General features: G+C 37.7%; 1 protein-coding gene across 6 annotated transcripts in view; it reads right to left on the bottom strand.

The window, feature by feature from the left end:
• The window catches only part of WDFY3 (WD repeat and FYVE domain containing 3), a 245,098-nt gene that overhangs the window by 189,251 nt on the left and 32,904 nt on the right, over positions 1–22,943 (bottom strand). The window lies entirely within an intron of this gene.

A 22,943-nucleotide genomic window follows, 5' to 3' on the forward strand; every position in this document is an offset into this window, starting at 1 on the left:
ATGAAAAAAATAATGATATCAATGAAAACAAGAATGGCTTCTTCACAGACTGATTATACAGTGTTAAGGTTTTCATTGTGAATTCCTACACCTTTATTTTTCTCAAAGTATCAGAATTCATACATTCAGATAAATTTTGCTCTGTCCACCACATAATGATGCTAACATCATTCAAAATACTTTCTCAAATTCCTCTTCAAAGTTGCTTTCAGAGTATTTTATAAGCTGTATCTAAAAATCAGTGTCCTCATATATCATGTTTTCCCAAAAATGGAGTTACCCAGCTTGTTCATTTGCCTTAGTTTCTAAACTTCCTCCAAATAACGTTTGCCTATCACTAAATATCAGATCCTTTCAGAAGATTGAAAAATCACCACTAATTATCAAAAGACTGCACTTCAGACTGTGCAGCTGATTATAGGGGAAATATCCTATTAGTTTCAGAGCAAAGGCAAGTGTCTGTCTACTATATGCAAGACACTGTGAGAGTACCAACACCCCCTCCCCCACGGAATGGCTATATTTGTTTTTCTAAAATTCCTAACAGATCAGTACAACTTCCCTTCAAACTGACATGACTGCCTGCAGTGGAATAGAGTCAAAACCCTTTGCAAGACAGAAAATGTTTCTCAAAATCTGTTATGCATCCAATTCTGCAGTTTTGTCTTCTGCAAAATCCATCCCCTCATTCTATGCTCATAGAACACCACCTAACCGCTGTTCCCTGAACGTGCCATGGCTTTTCAAATCCTTCATGCTTCCCCCCATGGTCTTTCCACTGTCTGAAATGGCCCCCTCAGCCTTTTTTGTTTTTAACTGCCTGGGAACCTCTCATGGATAGTTCATGATCTTAATCTTCAAACAATTTAAACATACCTCCATGGTGGTAACAAGATCACAGATTCAATTAAGTATTTATCAAGACGTTCCCCACCTCACCCGAGTCTCTTCTGTTCCAGCAACCTAGTTCAGTAGCTTATATTCGCCATGTCCTTGCCACTAAAACAATTAAGACAGCAATTTGAAAAGCAAGACTTTAAAAATATTTATAAGAAAATGTTGGAAAGTATCTTTATAACCTCAAGGTAAGGAAGAATGTCTTCATAAAAAAATTACACACAGAAAATGAACCTTATCAAAATTAACAACTTCTGTACATGAAAAAATCAACAGAAAGTAAATACAAGCCACAAATTGGGAATGAAACATCTGCAATACCTATAAATGAACAAAAAAGCAATCTAAAAGATATAAAGAATGACTACAAATCACTGAGAAAAGTAAACCACCCAATTAAAAAAAAATGGGCAAAAAAAAAAAGGGCAAAAGACAAATAAGCATTTCACAGAACAAGGCAAACAAATGACCACAAATACAAGAAAGGCTGCACAACCTGGTCAGTAATAAAGGAAATAAAAATTTATAATGTTCTGACAGCTTTTTGTGCTCTGTGGTATGAATGTATGTTCGTTTCCCTTTGTGTTTATGCCACTGACTATCATCTACCCACCCCAAGTCCACAGGACGCATTCTCAACACCTAGAGAAACACGCTCTAGGAATCCACATAAAGCTCTGCCAGGGTTGAGCCTGCAGTCAACAGCCAATAACCTAGTCTGATCATACTTGAGGCTATTTCTCAAAACTATCACAAGTATAGTAAAAACATCTTAGTATTTAGGGTGATTATTTCCGGGGAACAGGCAGTTCCACCACCATTTCTATACACTGAACCTATTGTGAGGTTAGTGACCTACATATTTTTCTTAAAAAATAGAACTACCAGGGCACCTGGGTGGCTCAGTGGGTTAAGCCTCTGCCTTCGGCTCAGGTCATGATCTCAGGTTTCTGGGATCAAACCCCACATTGGACTCTCTGCTCAGCAGGGAGCCTGCTTCACCCTCTCTCTCCCTGCCTCTCTGCCTACTTGTGATTTCTGTCAAATAAATAAATAAAACCTTTAAAAAATATATAACTACCTTATAGATTTTAAAAATAAAGCTATCTTATAGATTGTTTTTAAATATATATATATATTTATATTAAACTTTTTAGTGTTTGTCACATACATCACATACCAAACATGAATAATAAACGTATTATGGAAGGCTACGTGGATAGTTAGGTAGATAGAGTGAGGCAAGATATCTTCCTGCTGACACTAACTTTTCCATAAGCTCCTCTATCCAAATTATTTCAAATACTCTTAATTCATTTAAGAGATGTATATGAATGAAAACATGAAATTTACAAAATCTGTAAAGAAACACACTTTAAAATATAAAAGGTGGTACCGATATAAATCTTTTGGACAAAAAATTACTTATTGCCAGATAAAACCTTTTGCTAGCCATAATATTATTGCTTCCCTTCTAATTTTTTCTTGTGTTATTCTACAAATGAAATATAAAAAGGTACTTACATTCTCATGACTAAGGGGTACATTCTCACTAAAGAGGTCAAAGAAAGGGAGTTGAGGAGTGAAGGGGTAGAAGGAGAGGAGACAAGAATAAGAAAACTATATTTCTCCATCCTTCCAATACCAACATGTAAGAATGATTGCCACAAATAGCCATGTCCTAATTACATCATTTCACTGTTGATCACATGTGGCCCATTTTAAAAAATGCCTTTGGGGAAGAATAAGAGGAGAAATGCTATTCTTAACAGTTAGCTATCTAATACATTTTGTAAATCCATCCAAAATATTGACAATAATATTTTAAATATATTGCCTTTTATTCTAAGGAAGTAAGTTACTAAAGTGAGTAATTTTGCAGAGTAGAACTCAGTTTACCATATTTTTCTTATAATAATTTCATCCGGGACGCCTGGGTGGCTCAGTGGGTTAAAGCCTCTGCTTTCGGCTCAGGTCATGGTCCCAGGGTCCTGGGATTGAGCCCTGCATCGGGCTCTCTGCTCAGTGGGGAGCCTGCTTCCTCCTCTCTCTCTGCCTGCCTCTCTGCCTGCTTGTGATCTCTGCCTGTCAAATAAATAAATTAAATCATTTAAAAAAAATAATAATTTCATCCTCCTCACAGTAGGAATGCCATGTAGTAAAACATATAAAATATTCCTTAAACAAATTGGCACTGACTGACGATGGATTGTGGCGAGATCACTGTTCTTAGGTTTGTTTGTTTGTTTTTTTTTTTAACATTCCATAGTAAAGCCTAACTTCCATTGTTTTGGGGAAACAATCTTTAAAAAGCACTGACTACTCTTTCAGGACCAGAGGATCAAGCACACCCAGCATTATTCTCATTCTGCTCATCTCCTTACCCTTTTATCCAGTTAACCTCTCAAATGGAGCTGGGGAACAAGAGTACAGGCTATACAGTGGAAGTCTCCTAGCTCTGATACCTGCTAGTAGACTTAGCATTTGGAGGTTAAAATTATATATATTAAGTATTTTATTTCAAATGTCTAGGCTTTTTCCTTAAAAAGAAATATAAACTGTAAGAAATAAAATTTTCTATAAATGAAGGGGGTAAATAAAGTTTTATTTTGTTACCTAACTTCTTCCTACAACGTATGTGTAAGTTTCTAAAAATCGCAATTTGTATTGCACAGCACGTTCTAGGTAAAGAAGTGCAGCATATGAAGACTGAGGATTCAAGTAAATGTAGATTACCTTTCAACTTTATTTTTTTTTCTGAAATTATATAAAAGAAAGTTATTCTACAGTCATTCCAAGACATTTTAGTTGATTTTGCTAAAAAGCAGAACTTAGCACTTCAAACAAATGGGGAAAGAAGAGACCCATAAAGCTATTAAAAATAAGATATATTTAAAGAAACGGACTTGGAATTCTAATACAATTATATTTAAAGAAATTAAATTTCAGAATTAAAATTCAGAATTCAGAATTTCCAATATAAATGTTTCATGGATCATGGTTACTAGTTGAAGTGTTAAACATAATATACATGTCTTTTAAAAAGAGGTAACAATGGAAATTGTTAAAACTTAATGAAACTTGAATGTTAAATTACCTAATTTAAATTTTGAAAATAATCCCTTGCCAAATCATGGTAATAAAACCAGTAGCTGACTGACAGAAGAATAAACAAACCAAAATGCAGGTAAGAGAGGTCAGAAGTAGACCCATGCATGTATTAGAAACCTAACATATGATACAAGTCACAGGAAAGGATGTGATTCTTAATATAAGTGGTACTGACAATTGACTTCTACCTAAAGCCATATACAAAAGTGACCTCAAGGAGGATTAAAGACCCAACAATGAGAGGTAAAACTATAAAGAGAAGAAAATGAGGATATCTTCATGAACAGGTAAGAATTTCTTAAGCATATAATAAAAACTTACATAACATATGCAAAGATAAAATGAATGGGATCGTATCAAAAATTAAATATTCTGGGGCCCCTGGGTGGCTCAGCTGATTAAGCATCCAAGTCTTGATTTTGGCTCAGGTCCTGATTTCAGGGTTGGGAGATGGAGCTCTGTACTGGGCCCCATGTTAGGCATGGATGTACTGAAGTTTCTCTCCCTCTCCCTCTGCTCCTCCTCTTTACCCCCTCTCTTAAAAAAGGTGTTTTTTTTTTCTTTAGTATTTTGGCTCAGCAAAAAACATGGTGAACCAAGCAAAAAGTGAGGTAACACAACAGGAAAAGATATTTGAAATGTGTACAATCATACAGATTATAATTTAGAATTTACAATAAATAAATAAATAAATAACTCACTCAAATCACCAAGAAAAATACAACAATCCCAAGGGGGTGGGCAAGGCAGAGAACAAGCACTCTAAAAGGCCAAACAAATGAAGAGATGTTTTAATTTACTCAGTAAACAAAGAAATGCAGACTAAAATAAGGAAATGCCACTTTATACGTCTTAGATTAGCAACAAGCAGCAAGTTAGGAAATGCCCTGTGTTCTTGGACACGTGGACAAGACCCAAAACTGTCGGTAGAGGATCTAAACAAAGGGCAATGTGTGGGGAGTTTTTTCATTTTCTTAAAATTCAGGTATAACTGACATACTGTTACATTAGTTTCAGGTGCAACAATTCCATATATTAATCAGTGACCACCACAAGAAGTGTATTTGCTCTTGATCCCTTTAAACTATTTCACCCATCTCCCCCCGTCCCAACTCCCCTCTGGGTAAACTACTGTTTGTTCTCTACATTTAAGAGTCTGCTTTTTGTCTTTTTTTTTTTTTTTTTTTTTTAAGATTTTACTTCTTAATTTGACAGAAATCACAAGTAGGCAGAGAAGCAGGCAGAGAAAGATATAGGGAAGCAGGCTCCCTGCTGAGCAGAGAGCCTGATGGAGGACTTGATCCCAGGACCCTGAGATCATGACCTGAGCCAAAGGCAGCGGCTTAACCCACTGAGCCACCCAGGCGCTCTGCTTTTTGTCTTTTTAATTTGGTTATTTGTTTTGTTTCTTAAATTCCACATATGGCTAAAACATACGGTGTCTGTCTGTCTCTGATTTATTTCACTTAGCACAATACCCTCAAGGTCCATCCATCTTGTTGAAAATGGCAAGATTTCATTCGTTTTATGGCTGAGTGGTATTCCAGTGTGTGTGTCTACACACACACACACCCCCCACACCTCCCTTATCCACTCATCTATCAGTGAATACTTGCAGCGCTTCCGTATCTTGACTGTTGTAAATAATGTTGCAGGAAACGCAGGGCTGCATATATTTTCAAATCAGTATTTGTGTTTTCCTTGGGTAAACACCCAATAGCAAAATTACTGGATCATCTGGTATTTCAATTTTTAAGTTTCTTGAGGACTGTCCATACTGTTTTCCACAGCGGCTGCACTAGCTTGCATTCCCACTGTGTATGAAGATTCCATTTTCTCCACATCTTCACCAACATCTCTTATTTCCTGTGTTGCTAATTTTAGCCACTCTGACAGATGTGAGATGGTATTTCCATTGTAGTTTTGATTGGCATTTCTCTGGTAATTAGTGATAGCATGTTTTCATGCATCTCTTGTCCATCTGTATGTCTTCTTTGGAAAAATGTCTATTCATGTCCTCTGCCTGTTTTTAATCATATCTGGTTTTTGGTGTTGAGTTGTGTAAGTTTATATATTTTGAATATTGACCCCTTATTGGATATATCATTTGCAAATATCTTCTCCCATTTAGTAGGTGGTCTTTTTGTTTCACTCATGGTTTCCTTTGCTGTGCAAAAGCTTTTCATTTTGGTGCAGTCCCAGGAGTTTAACTTTAGAAGGGACATATCCAGAAAAATGCTTCTACAGCCATGTTGAAGAAATTATTGCCTATTTCCTTCTATGAGTTTTATGGCTTCAGGTCTTACATTTATGTCTTTAATCCATTTTTGTGCATGGTGTTAGAAACTGTTCCAGATTCAGTCTTTTGCATGTAGCTGTCCAATTTTTCCAATACCATTTGTTGAAGAGACTATCTTTTCCTCAGTGTATATTCTGGTCTCCGTTGTCATAGATTAATTGGCCATATAGTTGGGGCTTTATCTGGATTCTCTATTCTTTTCTATTAATGTGTCTATTTCTGTAACAGTACTATACTGTTTTTGCTATACTACAGCTTTGCAGCATATCTTAAAATTTGGGATTGTGATGCCTCTCGATTTGCTCTTTTTCAAGACTGTTTGACTACTTAGGGTCTTTTGTGATTCTACACGATTACCTGTTCTAATACTCTGAAAAATGCTGTTATTTTGATAGGGATTACATTAAATCTCTAATATTGCTTTGGGTAGTATGGATATTTTAACAATATTGATTTCTCCCATTTCATGAGCATGGAGTATCTTTCCATTTGTTTGTGTCTGCTTCAATTCTTTTCATCAGTTTATAGTTTTAGAGTATGGGTCTTTCACCTCTTTGGTTAAGTTTATTCCTAAGTACTTAATTATTTTTGTTGCAAATGTAAATGAGACAGTCTTCCTAACTTTTCTTTCTGCTATTTCATTTAGTGTATGGAAATTTAACAGATTTCTGTATATTAATTTTGCATCCAGTGACCTTATTGAACTCATTCTGTCAGTTCTAGTAGTTTTTATGGTGGAGTCTTTAGGGTTTTCTATAATATTAAATCATGTCATCTGTAAATAGTGAAAGTTATATTTCTTCCTTACCAATTTGGATGCATTTCTTTTTCTTATCTGATTGCTATGGCTAGGGCTTCCAGTATTATGTTGAATAAAAGTAGTAAGAGTGGACACCCTTGTCTTGTTCCTGACCTTACTGACCTTACACCTTACAGGATAAGCTCTCAGTTCTTCACCATTGAGTATGACAGTGGTCTTGGGTTTTTCATATGTGGCATTCATTATGTTGAAGTATGTTCTCTCAAAACCGACTTTGTTGAGAGGCTCCTTTTTTTTTTTTTTTTTTTTTTTAAAAACCATGAATGGATGTTGTACTTTGTTAAATGCTTTTTTTCCGCATCTACTGAGATGATCATATAGTTTTTTTTCACCTTTCCTTTTTTTTTTTTTTAAGATTTTATTTATTTATTTGACAGACAGAGATCACAAGTAGGCAGAGAGGCAGGCAGAGAGAGAGAGAGAGAGAGGGAAGCAGGCTTCCTGCGGAGCAGGGAGCCCGATGTGGGGCTCGATCCCAGGACTCTGAGATCATGACCCGAGCCGAAGGCAGCAGCCCAAACCACTGAGCCACCCAGGCGCCCCAATTCACCTTTCCTCTTATTAATGTGATGTATCACCTTGGTCGACTGGTGACTATTGAACTACGCTTGCATTCTGGGATTAAATTCCACTTGATCCTGCTTACTGATTTTTCAAAAGTGTTGCTTGATCTGGTTTGCTGAATTTCATTGAGGATTTTTGCATCTATTTTCATCAGAATTATTAGCCTATAGCTCTTTTTGTAGAGTCATGCTGCCCTCATAGAATGAATTTGGAAACTTTTCTTCTTCTATTTTTTTGAATAGTTTGAAAAGAATAGGTATCAACCCTTTTAAATATTTGGTAGAATTCCCCAGCCATCTGGTCTTGGACTACTATTTGTTGCAAATTTTTTGATTACTGATTCAATTTCATTACTGGTAACTGATCTGTTCAAATTTCTTATTTCTTTCTGATTCAGTCTGCAGAGATTGTATGTTTCTAAGAATTTATCCATTTCATCTAAGTTGTCTAATTTGTTGACATATGATTTGCCTTATCTTCTCTTATAATTCTTTGTATTTCTGTGGTGTTGGTTGTTATGTCTCCTCTCTAAGGGGCATTACTCAATCTTGCATTTTGCTTCTCAGTATGTACTCCAAAGAAATTCGAATGGGTAATAACTTACAAAAAGATGTTCACTATACTGCTGTTTGTGGAGACTAGAGGGCTGGAGGCTATTTACAGGTTCATCACTGCTCATCACCAAGAGGAGTAAGTTAAACAGGACTGGTACACAACCATATAAATTCATTTAAAAGTATACGTTCCACAGAGGTGCATCTTAAAAATATAATGATGAGTGAAAGGAACTAAAAATAGGATCAAGTATATAATACAATACCATTTTTTAAATTAAAAATACATGCACATAAAACAAATATTTTACAAGAATACATACTAACTAAAGAGAATACTAAATGCCTCAAAATTATTGTGCCTGCCCCCCATTAAATTACAGGTCTTTAAAGGAAATAAATGCTTTGTAATACTTCTGAATTTAGTTAAATAAAAACCAACAAACTGCCATTTTATGTAAGAATTGTGTATTTACCCTATGATAACTAAAATAAAATACTTAAACAAAAACCATTTCATTTCTTAAATGAGTTTCAACTGAACCACATTTAAATCACATACTAGTTGCTATTTTTTTCTAAAGTGATTCTTAGTTCTCAATTTAACCTTTTTAATCCTTTTAATCCTCTGACATTTTAAAAATCCTTTAAAGGAGACTTTTTCCACTCCGCAAGTAACAAGAAAAAAACTTGTATGTGTAGGAATATCTGGCTAAACATTTTTCTAAAACCATGTGTGATTGTTAGAATGGCACAAAGTCTGGAGAGACTTCTCCACCCTCTTGGGGATGAAGGAATAACTTTCAGCTGGAGATGATAATCTGGCATTATCATAACCCTTAAGGAAGTAGGACCTGGTTCAGAGAAAGAAGGGCCACACTTCCAGAAAGATTTCCAGTATAGAGAGAAAAAAAGAAATAAAACTGGGTTCTTTATTACATTAAAATAAATTATGCAGGGCTTGGGGGTTTTTGTTTGTTTGGTTTGGTTTTTTTTTTAGATTTATGTATTTGACAGAGAGAGCACAAGTAGACAGAGCAGCGGGCAGAGAGAGAGGGGGGAAGCAGGCTCCCTGCTGAGCAGGGAAACAATGCGGGGCTCGATCCTAGGACCGTGGAATCATGATCTGAGCTGAAGGCAGCTGCTAAACCAACTTAGCCACCCAGGTGTCACAATTATGCAGTTTTTTTAAATAAAGATTTTATTTATTTATGAGAAAAAGAGAGAGCAGGGAGAGGAGCAGGAGAGGGACAAGAAGACCATACTGTGTGTGGAGCCTAACTCTGGGCTCTATCTCAGGACTCTCAGATTGTGACCTGAGCCAAAACTGAGATAACTGACTGAGCCCACCCAGGTGCCCCAAACTGTGCAACTTATAATGATAAATCTGAGTTTTTTCTGATCCTCAGACAAGTCTACCCATGATATTCATTAATTAAAAAAAAAAAATCACATTGGGAATACCAAGATGATTCTGTAGTATTCAATAACCTAGATTTGGCTTTAATAAAAAAATCAGCTTCTGTTAGTATCTTGTGGTCATTACAACTTTGTCATAATCTCCCTCCCATTTTTTCCTATGGCTATATATTAAGAAACTATGGCTCAGAATGATGACTTTTGCACTATAATATTCTGAATTAAGAGTAAATTATAAAATGTCAGTCATTTTGTTAGGAAGATCTTTGGGATGCAGTGGTGAATGTCAATAACAATTAGCCCATGCTCATTTACCACTTGCTCTGATATGTCAACTCTTTTAAAAATGACATGATACCTGATCTCATGGAGGTTAGTCTGGGTCTCATACCGGCGAAGCATGTTATAGCAGGGAAACACACAGCACTAGGGAAAAGTATAGCAGGGAACCTGATCGAGCTCTAGGGTGACAGGGCTATGGGGAAGAAAAGTGTCAGGGAAAATAAGTACATTTTTAAAAGATTTTCAATAAGAGAGGGGCACCCGGATGGCTCAGTTTGTAAGTGGCTGAGTTTGGCTCAGGTCATGATCTCAGGGTCCTGGGATCAGGACCCAAGTCCTTGGGCTCCCTGCTCAGCAGGGAGTCTGCTTCTCTCCCTCTGTTTCTGCCCCTCCCTCCCCACGCCCTGAACACTCTGTCTCTCTCTCTCAAATAACTAAATAAAACCTCTTTAAAAAATTTTTTTCTCAACAATAGGGGGGAAAAAAACAGAATTCACTGGCCTCTCCACAGGCTATTTTAACCAATCAGGTTTGTGCAGCTTTGTTCTCTCAATGTTAATTCTTCACACGCAAACTTCTACACACTGGTTTGTAATCAGTTTTTCCAAGTGGAAAACACCAGCCATTCTGCCCTTGAATCATTTTAGGAGTCTAAAGGGACAGCATCAGCAATTAGTAGCCAGTGCTGGAGTTAATAATCCCTAAGGAACTCTTGTTTCCTGCCTCTGCATCGGTTTTTGTCTAGGAAGTACAGACTTGAAAACCACAGCCAAGTACAATGAAATGTATTCATTTATTTCCTACCACAGAATGGTATAAAGCTTACTTCACAGACGAAGAAGCTGAAGTTCAGAAAGGTTACAGCGACTTGCCAAAAAGATCCAATAAGTAGAATTAGCTGAAATCTGAATTCAAGACAATTTATTCCAAGTCCATTGCTCTTCCTATTAAATGGAAGCTGTCTCTTTGTCGTTGTGAAATAATTTTATTTATGAATGCAACTGTGACTTTATTTTCTAGCGATTCCTAGCAATGATAGTACTATTTGTTCTTCCCCAAAACATTTGGACAAAATTATCCCAAGTATTTTTGTCCCCAAGAAGTTAAAAACACACACACACAAAGCCCTTGTTTACTCTGTGTATCTTCTACCATGGGTGTAACCACACTAGCAATGAGAAACATGATTCATGAGTAATATCTTGGCTGAGAATCCTTAGTATCTCTAGATACATCTGACACATAAGGGAAATGCCATATACACCTAGCTATATTTTCTTTTCCTTTAAGTTTCCTGTTCTCTTTAATTGAAGTCTTCCCCAGGCCTCACACCATGCATTCAACAACATAACCCCAAATATGGAATAATATTCAGAGTATTAAGGAAATAATTTCCTGGCAGGATTCATCAAAGAAAAATACAAATTAAAAGAATATTAATAATTACATATATTATATTATGTAATTTAACATGCTCTGAACAATTTTTCTCATTAAAGAGAAAAAGTGAGGTAATAATCCTAGAAAAAATTTCTTCCAACATCAATAGAAACTATTTATCTTACTCTCTGGGGAATAAAGTATTTTTTTTAAAATAAGATGAACACTTTGATTTAAAAGATAAACTCAGGGGTCCCTGGGTGGTTCAGTCAGTTAAGTGTCTGCCTTTGGCTCAGGTTATGATCTCAGGGCTCTGGGATGGAGCCCCCCATACCCTCAGACTACCTGCTCCACAGGAAGCCTACTTCTCCCTCTCCCACTCCCCAGCTTGTGTTCCCTGTCTCACTCTGTGTCAAATAAAAACTCTTAAAAAAAAAAAAAAGACAAACTCAATTCTACATAGGAGTGAGATCAGATGGTATTTGTCTTTCTCTGACTGAATTATTAGATGATACACCTGAAACTAGTATTACACTGTATGTTAACTAGCAGGAATTTACATAAAAACTTAAAAAGTAAAAATTAAAAAAGAGAAATTCAAAGTTTCATAAAATATTTTCCCTGAATATTCACTATAAACGTAAACTATTTCTGCCCTGCCTTGTCTAGTGCTTTTACCTTGTTTGCAGGCTAAGCTAAGTGCTGTGGTGGAGCCAGTTCATACCAGCTTATCAGAGCTGATGGCTTAATTTTCAGAAATGTAGAAAGCCAGTTGTCAAGCCATTAATAGCCTGAAACCAGCCATGATGAGAGTAGTTACACTGAAGAAATCAACAAATGCTAAGAATCAGGGTTTCTTGGGGTTTTTCCCTAGAGAGCCAGTTGTTAAACATATACCAGCACACCTCTGTGCCTGGGCCTCACTAGTACTTCAGAAGCTTATTAGTTTATGCACTTCATTATGTCTCTTCTTTTTCTCTTCAAGTCTGATTATGTGCTTTCAATTATTTTGTTCCAAGTCCTAGCCTTGAAAATATTTTGAACTTAACCTCGAAAAATTAAGATATTATGACTAAGGATCTAAATTAAAAATATTTTTTCACCAAAACATTCTCATAGGAAATGTTTTCTGTGACTTTAAGGGCCAAGTCTCTACTTTTTGTGAGGTTGCTGATATGAATATTGTGCTTGAAGTTTATACATGTGCTCTCACAAAATATAAATGTATACAGCATCAATACTAAAACTTTTATTGTCTTCTAAGGAAATAGATTTTACAGTGTTGAATATTCAGAGACCCTTTGCATTAATTATGAATCAATATTATGGGGGAAAAAAGAGGATAAAAATCTCTTGGTCTGCTTTTACTGAAGAAACAGAGCTAAGAGGCTATAACTTCTACAAAGGCAATGAGAACGGATTTAGAGCATTTAAATGTCCTCAGTGTGTGATGTAAAACTTCTGGCAGATTCATAAAAATGGTACATCACAGATGGACAAGGAATAGGCTGACAAGAGTCAAGGATGGTAGTAAAAGGGTTCTGGAGTCAGGAAAACACAGGTTTTAAACTCTGTCCCTCCCACTAACTGTGTGACCTCAGGAAAGTGAGTCAAACTACTGTAAGCCACATACTATTGGTACTGGCTTTACAGTGCTGTTAAGAAAAGAATGTCAGGGGGAGGCCTGGGTGGCTCAGTGGGTTAAGCTGCTGCCTTCAGCTCAAGTCATGATCTCAGCGTCCTAGGATTGAGCCCTGCATCAGGTTACCTGCTCAGCAGGGAGCCTGCTCCTCCCCCTGCTTGTTCTCTCTCTCAAATAAATAAAATCTTTAAAAAAATAAATAAAACAAAGGTATGTCAGAATACATGTGATGTGACTATCACCTAAATAATCAATGTCTAGTTATTACATAATTAGAATGAGTTGCAACTAAACCAAGTCAATAACTCTGAATTTAAAAAAAAAAAAACTATTTTAATGAACAAAGATAGAGAATATCTGTTTCAAAGTCTTACAACTAATAGGGCACCTGGCTGACTTGTAGGGGGAGTGTGCAACACTTAATCTTGGGGCTGTGAGTTCAAGCCTTATGTTGGGTGTAGAGATTACTTAAGAAAAAATAAACAAAAATCTTATAAAAACAAAACAAAACAAAAACCAAACAAGTCTTACAACCAGTGGATGAGAAATATGGTGGGAGTTAAGGCTCACCCTGTTTCTATAATGTACCTTCCTATATTACAGAGGCTATAAAGCAAATGGCAGGGTTTTCAGACTTCCATGTGAATAGGTGCTTGCTGCAATTGAGGTTCAGCCAATCAAACTTACTTGCCCGAATTCTGAAAGGCAGAAGTGAAGCAGAGACCACACTCTGCTGACATTTACATTTTTAGCTGCAGTGTTAGCAGAGCTCTCAGTATCCAGTAGGGAAGCAGGGGATGACACATCCCATTTGGCTGGCCCCTCCCACTGGCTGTAAAGCAAGCAGCAGTAGAGGTCGCTTCCTCAAATGGCACTGACAGTGAGTCTTCAGAGCAAAGCTGGCAAACTTCTGTCTGCTAGGAGCCAGGTAATCAATACTTTACCATGTCATTTCTGTTATAACTATCTAACATCGCCACTGTGGTGTGAAGGTAACCGTAAATGATAGGTAAATAAGTAAGTATCATTGTGTTCTAATAAAACTTCATGTATGAACACTGAAATTTGAATTTCATATATTTAAAGGCCACAAAAAACTCCTCGTCCCCCTCCCTGCCACCCCAACCATTTAAAAATGCAAAAACCAGGGCGCCTGGGTGGCTCAGTCTTTAAGTGGCTGCCTTTGGCTTTGGTCAAGATCCCAGGGTCCTGGGATGGAGCCCCAGATCACATATAGCTCCAGGTTCAGCATAGGGTTTCCTGCTCAGCGGGGAGCCTACTTCTTCCTCTCCCTCTGCTGCTTCCCACTTGTGTGCACTCTCTCTCTCTCTCTCTAATAAATAAGTAAAATCTTTTAAAAAATGCAAAAACCATTATGAACAGAGGGACATACATAAACAGTTTAGGTTGCCTACTGGTGACAGTCTGCTAATCCCGCCAACAGTATTCTGATCTACAGGGAAAGAAGCAGATCCCCCAACAGCCCGACTCTGTAGTATAGCAGTGAGAAAGGTTTGTAAAAGGTCAAGATCCATGAGCCTAAAAGCTGTTTGTTCAGCCCTTCCTTCTCTCTGTAAGCCATTAAAAAGCAGCAATAAGTATCTTCCTACTGTAACTGCCTAGAATGGATTCTGATCTTCTCAACTAAATCCTGACTGATTTATAGTACAACTACATACACATTAATTAAATATCCAGTGTTTCAATCATTTCATAAATGCCATTTTTATAATTATTTTACATGAATCAGGGTAAAAATAAAGACAAATTACTGCTATTTGCTGATAATGTCTCTTAAGCCTCTCAATAGGGAACTCCCAGCTTTCATAGGGTATAAGAATTAATTCTATGTTGCCTACTAGAACACCTCTGTTTTCATTTATTTGCTTAATAATCTATGCAACAAGTATTTATTAAGCAACAACTATGTGCCAGGCACTGTTCTAGGTGCAGGAACACAGAAGGGAAATAGAAAACCCTACTAACTACATGTCCTTTTAGAGCTTAGATGCTGGTAGGGAAGAGGAAAAACAAAATCAACATATAGGCCTGGTGGTGAGACGGCTGTGAAGGAAAATAAAGTAAGCTTTGGAAACAGAGTGCTTCCAGGGTTGCTGTCTGAGTCTGCATGGTCAAGGAATAATTTTCTAAAGAGTGAGCACAAGACTAGAAACCTGAATCAGGGAGGGATCCATAAGCATTTCAAGGGGAAGAATTTTCCAGGCTGAGGGACAAGCTAAATCAAAGGCTCAAGGTAAGAACGTGCTTAGCATGACTGAAGAACTGTAATGAAGCCAGCATGGCTGAGGCACAGAGAAGAGGAAAACTCGAAACTGTCAATTGTCTGCACTATGATTCAGGATTTACTTCTCATCCGCTGCTTTCCATCAAGTGATGCCAAGGTGACAGCTCAGTAAACTACCTCCTCACTCTGCTGCTTCTTCCCCCATTTCCTACATAAAAAGTCTGTGTCTTTTCCTGCAGCCTTTCCTCCTGCGTGCCACTCTGTACTCCACAGGCCACCTACTCTAGGAGAGCTCTGTGCTGTGTTTAAGATTTTTCACAGTTCTTCAATTTATTCTAAAGTTCACAGTGTCTGGCAGATCTTGCACTCTGGGGCTTGGGATTGTGGTTTCCTCATTTCACTAAAGTTTAAAGATTTCCTCTCTATTCTTTACTCTTAGTTTGTTCAGTTAGTATGAGGAAGAAGAGAATACAAATGCTTTTACCCGGTTATCTCTAAATGGAAATCCTTTATTTTAGATATATATTAACATAGGTATGTCTATAGATGAGTAAACTTAAGTTTCTCAACTTCTACATTTTCTTTCTTTTTTTTTTTCAATTCCTACATTTCCAATTTCAATCAACAGACTTTCCTATTTGAAAATCTAGATCACTCAGGTCTATAGACTATAGATTATAGATCACTAAGATCTATAAGCAGATAATTCTTGTTTAAAAAATTAGGACAAAATCAATTTAAATGCATATGAAAGTATTTAAAGTAAACATAAAACGGGAAACTACAGTGAATTTCTACTATGACACTTATATTAAAGCTACAAAATGATAAAAGGCAAATAGGTATCAATATCCAAATGAATACCCAGTACAAAGAGAAAAAAAGGTCAAAACAACAGAATATATGTTAAGTAAATATAGCATTATTACTTTGAAGAACATGAGCTGTTCTCTGATTATAGTTAATAAGAGCTTACTTTGGTTTTGATTTAAATAATATTCAAAATGTCCTGCACTTACCAGATAAATGATTTGGATAAAAAGTATTCTTTCGAATCATCTATAGACACTTTAAAAAATGTCAGTTCTTGTGAAATACGTCAAGCAGAGAGAGTCAATTATCATACGGTTTCACTTACTTGTGGAGCATAAGGAATAACATGGAGGACATGGGGATATGGAGAGGAGAAGTGAGTTGAGGGAAATCAGAGGGGGAAATGAACCATGAGAGACTGTGGACTCTGAGAAACAAACTGAGGGTTTTGGAGGGGAGGGGGATGAGGGGTTGGTGAGCCTCCTAGTGGGTACTGTGGAGGGCATGTATTGCATGGAGCACTGGGTGTGGTGCATAAACAATGAATCTTGGAACACTGGAAAAATAAAATTAAATTTTAAAAAAGTCAGTTCTTTTGGGCGCCTGGATGGCTCAGTGGGTTAAGCCTCTGCCTTCGGCTCAGGTCATGATCTCGGGGTCCTGGGATCTAGTCCCAAATCGAGCTCTCTGCTCGGCAGGGGGCCTGCTTCCTCCTCTCTCTGCCTGCCTCTCTGCCTACTTGTGATCTCTCTCTGTCAAATAAATAAATAAAATCTTTTAAAAATAAATAAATAAATAAAAATTTAAAAGTCAGTTCTTTTAAACGGGTAAACATCTTCCTCAATCTCAGTAAGTCCTTTCTTTACAAATGCAGTTTAGCTCTTACTAAATTATCAAAAACACTGAATTAGTGAGTTCAAGTAATTATAAAGCAAGTGTGCAAAAATGTATGTTTCAATTTTTATTTTCCTGTTTATTTACAAATACTTCCTATAGCCAAGTGCACTACTGGGTCCCTATCCTCTAGGGACACACAGTTAAGCCCAAAGATATTACAGAAGTGGTAAGTGCTAAATAAACAATAAATATAGAAACAAGAATTATCAATATAGAAGATGACATCTGAACTAAATCTTGGATACTGAACAGTTCCTTCAGCTGATAATGGGCCAGAGCTTATTTCTAGTGAACAGACAAAATATACACGGAAGAGAAGGCACAAGACATGCTGCTGTGCCCTGATCCAGCTGGCACAGCTGGAGCACAGGGTAAATGTGGGGGGAAACTGGAGACGAGGCTTGCACAGAATAGGTAGACAAAGCAGATCATAAAAAGCCTTATACACCAAGATAACAATAAACTCCTAGTGAGCAGGAGAGTAATAAATGTTGAGAAAATATTTCCAAACATCATGTAAATGGTGAAATGGAAACTTCAATGACCCTTCAGTGAAAAAGGCAGTGCCTATGGAGGTAGGGGTGAGGAACAACAGTAAGGGAAAACACGAGAAATGTCACCAACACAGTACAAACAATCTGGGAATGGGATGTCTTTCAGGATCAGAGGAAATGGATGAAGGTGATGGAGATTTCCAGCCCTAGTGGTGAATGGGACTGCCATGAACTAAGTCAGGAAGTACAGTAAAGGAATAAGGATTAGTGGGAAAGATAAAAAGAGACAAATATGGACATGGTGAAACAAAAGGGCCGGAAGACAATGTTAAAGCAAAGTGCAAACCCAGATTTGGGTTCAGAAGAGGAAAAAGCAGATATATATACCTAAATAACACATCCAAAACAAGAAGAAATATACCAAATAATAAGCAGGTATCTTCAATTTCATTGACAATGAGGTTAATGTCTACTTTCTAAGTAGTAAAAACCATAAGCATATGTTTTTATTGCATAAAAACTTTCATGCATAACTGCATAACTTTTATTTTTTTAGAAGATTTTATTTATTTAAAAAAAAAAATTTAGGGGTGCCTGGGTGGCTCAGTGGGTTAAAGCCTCTGCCTTTGGCTCAGGTCATGGTCCTAGATCAAGCCCAGCATCGGGCTCTCTGCACAGCAGGGAGCCTGCTTCCCCCACCCACCCACCTCTGCCTGCCTCTCTGCCTACTTGTGATCTCTGTCTGTCAGATAAATAAATAAAATCTTTAAAAAAATTTTTTTATTTATTTGTCAGAGAGAAGAGAGAGCACAAGCAGGGAGTGTAGCAGGCAGAGGGAGAAAGGGGGCTCCCTGTTGAGGAAGGACCCCAATGATGGGGACTGACCCCAGAACTCTGGGATCATGACCTGAGCTAACGGCAGACGTTTAGCAAACTGAGCCATCCAGATGTCCCTCCAAAACTTTTAAAAAGCATGTTTGGCCATTGAAAAAGACTTTTTGAAGTTTAAAATATACATGGCATTGGGCACCTGGGTGGCTCAGTCGTTAAGCATCTGCCTTTGGCTCAGGTTATGATCCCAGGGTCCTGGGATGGAGCCCCACATTGAGCTCCCTGCTCAGCAAGAAGCCTGCTTCTCCCTCTCCCATTCCCACGCCCCTACTTGTGTTCCCTCTCTTGTTGTCTCTCTCTGTCAGATAAATAAATAAAATCTTTTAAAAAATAAAATATACATGGCATTAAAAAAAAAAAAAAAAGATACGGGACGCCTGGGTGGCTCAGTGGGGTAAAGCCTCTGCCTTCGGCTCAGGTCATGATCCCAGGGTCCTGGGATAGAGCCCCACATCGGGCTCTCTGCTTAGCCGGGAGCCTGCTTCCTCCTCTCTCTCTCTGCCTGCCTCTCTGCCTACTTGTGATCTCTGCCAAATAAATAAGATCATAAATAAATAAATAAATAAATAAATGTTTTTAAAAGATACTAAAACAAATATACAATAAAGGTAAATATGCCACCACTGGACCCCAGGTGGCCTCCGAGAATCAATCGTCATTACTAATTTCTTGAGCGTCTTTGCAAAGATATGCAATATATGTGTAAGTATACAGACGTATATATTCTATGCATGCTCCTTTAAGTAGGCGATGAAAAATAAATAATTCCCAAGAAGATATATTTTGTATTTCCCTTTTTTTTTTTTTAGAGATTCTATTTATTTGAGAGAGAGTGAGTGTGTGAGAGAGAGAGTGTTGGCGTAAAAGGGGGAGGGGCAGAGGGAAAAGCAGATTCCCTGAGTCGGGATCCCAGTGTAGGGCTGGAGCCCAGGACCCCGCGATCATGACCTGACCCAAATGCAGTTGTTTAACTGACTAAGCCACCCAAGCACTCCATTTTGTATTTCCTACATATGATATTATATTAGTCAAATTTATAATAACAGGACCAAGAATCTAATCAATTAAAAACCATGTTTCTGCTCCTGAGTAATGTGTAATTTTAATTTCCTAATAAATTTAATGGTAATAAAGATTAAAAACAAAACCCCACTAATTTCTCTTCCCATACACTGACCTTTAGGGAATTCCTTAGGTAACAGGTTCTGAAAGTGTGAGCACAATAAGGCCCATTCCCTTAATGATATTTTACTCAAGCCTTAAAATCTGGGCTCAAAGTACAAAGAGGGGAAGGGGGAAAGATTATTAATTAGTCTCTCATTCAGAATATTTTACTCAACATGGCTAGCCCAGGTCCACCAATTACCTCACACATGAGGGAATTTCAACCTTGCTTGGACACTGTAATGAAATAGAGATTTAAAAAAAGATATTAATGCCCAGTACACATCCATATTTAAACTGAAAGCTCTGGGGCTAGAGCTCAGGCGTTTTTCTCACAGGTTCCTAGTTGATTCTAACATGCATCCAGGACTGAGAACCACCAACCATAGAAATTATAATCAGATTTTATGGAAGTTGCCCTTAACCTTTTTATTTTGTTACTACATAATGTCCAAGAATGGGAAATGTACTTAAAAAATTCTTAAGGGCAGGAGTGCCTGGGTGGCTCAGTCAGTTCAGCATCTGGCCTCAGCTCTGGTCATGATCCCAGGGTCCTGGAATAGAGCCCTGCATTGGGCTCCCTGCTCAGTGGGGAATCTGCTTCTCCCTCTCCTTCTGCCCTCCCCCCATACTGCCCCATTCTTACTCACTCACTCACTCACTCTTTCATGTCCTCTCTCTCAAATAAATAAACACAATCTTTTAAAAAATAAAATAAATGAATAGAATTCTTAGGAACAAAGGTGGCACTAAATTATCAGAGTGTTCCTAAGGCAGGACAAGGTGACACGGGAGATCTCACAGTACAGCACTGCAGTCTTCTTCACCTGACATTCTCTGGACAAGCCTGCTCTAGATAGCACATTATGGAAAAACAGGATCAAATTCTGAAAATCTCCCCGAATTACAAAAAGGTTATGTACTTAGCGACAACCAAACTTGTGTTTAAATTTAGTAACTTCAGAACCAGATACAATAACCACTGCTTGTCTGCAAAGAGATCAGAAGTGAAGTGAACATGTCGAACTCCCAAGAAGCGGCGTACCCAAGAACTTCTTTTACAGGGACTCTAACCAGGGTGACATGAAGAGCTGAGACCTGTGTTGTCGAACATAGCAGCCATTAGCCACATGTGGCTATCAAAACTTAAATTCAGGGCGGCCTGGGTGGTTCTGTCGTTAAGCGTCTGCCTTCGGCTCAGGTCATGATCCCGGGGTCCTGGGACGGAGCCCCCCACTGGGCTCCCTGCTCAGCAGGAGGCCTGCTTCTCCCTCTCCCACTCCCCCTGCTTATGTTCCCTCTCTTGCTGTGTCTCTGTCAAATAATAAATAAAATCTTTAAAAAAAAAAAAAACTTAAATTCAAATTGATTTAATTAAATAAAAAATAGAATTTCTCAGCTGTAACAGCCACATCTAAAGTACCCAACACCCACATGCAGCTAGTGAATAGCATATGAAGAACCAAATGTCACAGAGGATATATTTGACAGTGCTGGCTTGGGAATAATGAACCTCTGCAACTGCTTATTATATCTGTGATACAATATATTCTAGGAAGATGGTCTACAATTTTTATTTGATTCTCAAAGAAGACCATCTATGATTCACTTGCCAGTGCCCAAGCCCACAGAAGGTAGGAAAAAGGTTGTTTTCCAAAGAGTTACCTCTTATAAAAAGCATGTATTAACAGGAGCACTTCCCACTCACAGACATAACCTTTCAACCATCACATTAAGACAAGTGGGACTACGATCAGTACAAAATGTTCTTCCACTTCAATAATGCTATCATTCATGATCCTGGGGCTTCACTGCTTTTCCAGAAGAGCAAAACGAACTATAAACCACAATCAAAAAGATGCACTTCTTCTGCTTTATTCACCATCTCCAAGCTAATGGTATAGCCAAGATTCTTTGCTTCCCTTTCAACCCCAAATACCTGCTTTTGTAGCCATGGGAACCACAACAAAATGTTACTTATGGAAAGCTAATTCTGCATCCTACAGACAAAATAACAGAAACAACAGCCTTCCAGAGCAACTGTAGAATCCTGTTCCTTAGACTAACTCCAAAGACATAGATACAAACCTAAGATTTAATGCCTAAGATGTCATCAAGAACTTACACAAAATACAAAGTAAAGGGTCTCCTAAATGAGCTTCCATTATGGATAGCCAGTCTGGGTCTGGTATTGAAAGAATGAACAAACACTTCTAAACAGACTACATGTCATGATGTGATGGCTGCCTATTCAGTTACACCCAATTTCACGGATAAAATCAACTGTTTGATTTAAAAACCTATCAGCTCTCACTGTGACTCAATATTCCTAATACATCCCTGAAAGACACAACATCCCTGAATATCTTACTATCTTAAGTAAGTCAATAAAAATCACTGAAAGAAGGATATGCCCTTTATCTGGGAAGGAAAGATCCACCTAAACCAAAAGAACCCACATGAATATGAATAAAAATAGAAGGCAAAACAGATCCTTAATGTAGGACAAGACCAAAGTCTGTCTTAATATAAATTATGTAGGCTTGATGTGGGAACTATAAGGTCTGAGTTTATCAACATTCCATAGTCAAATATTATTAAACTGAGTATTTAAAAATCAATAGGCTGGCAGTTTCTTATCAAGTGAAACCTGTATTTATCATGTCCCTGGCAATCCATTACTAGATATTTACCACTGAAAAGGGGCTGGCAAATTATGGCCACATGCCATATCTGGCTCACCTCCTGTTTGACAAACGAAGTCTTCTTGGAACACAACTACATCCATTCATTTATGTACTGTGTATGGCTGCTTTCATGTTACAAGAGCAGAGTAACTACAACAGAGATCCTGTGGTCTAAAATACAGAATATCTAGGGCACCTGGGTGGCTCAGTGGGATAAGCCTCTGCCTTCGGCTCAGGTCATGATCCCGGGGTCCTTGGATGGAGCCCCACATCGGGCTCTCTGTTCAGCAGGGAGTCTGCTTCTCCCTCTCTCTCTCTCCGTCTGCTGCTCTGCCTACCTGTGATCTCTCTCTGTCAAATAAATAAATAAAATCTTTAAAATAAAAAAATAAAATAAAATACAGAATATCTAGTCCTTTACTGACCCCTGCACTTGAGAAATAACTTATGATCACACAAACTCTAAACACAAGTGTATAGAAGCTCAATTCATTATGGTCCAAAAATGCAAACAACCCAAATGTCCTTCAACAGATTAATGGAGATGCAAACTGTGGCAAAGGCATACAACTCAACAATAAAAATGAATTAATTATTGACTCTTACAATAACTTGAATGATTCTCAAAGGCATTATTCTGCATGAAAGAAACCAGTCTCAAAAGGTTACATGCTGTATGATTCCATTTACATGACATTCTTGAAAAGAAAAAACTAAATTGATGAAGGAAGATTAGTGGTCACCAGGGGTTAAAGGAGATGGGACAAGGAACTGATAGGATAAG

The sequence above is a fragment of the Mustela erminea genome, chromosome 2, assembly GCF_009829155.1.
Source record: "Mustela erminea isolate mMusErm1 chromosome 2, mMusErm1.Pri, whole genome shotgun sequence".
Classification (NCBI taxonomy): Eukaryota; Metazoa; Chordata; class Mammalia; order Carnivora; family Mustelidae; genus Mustela; species Mustela erminea.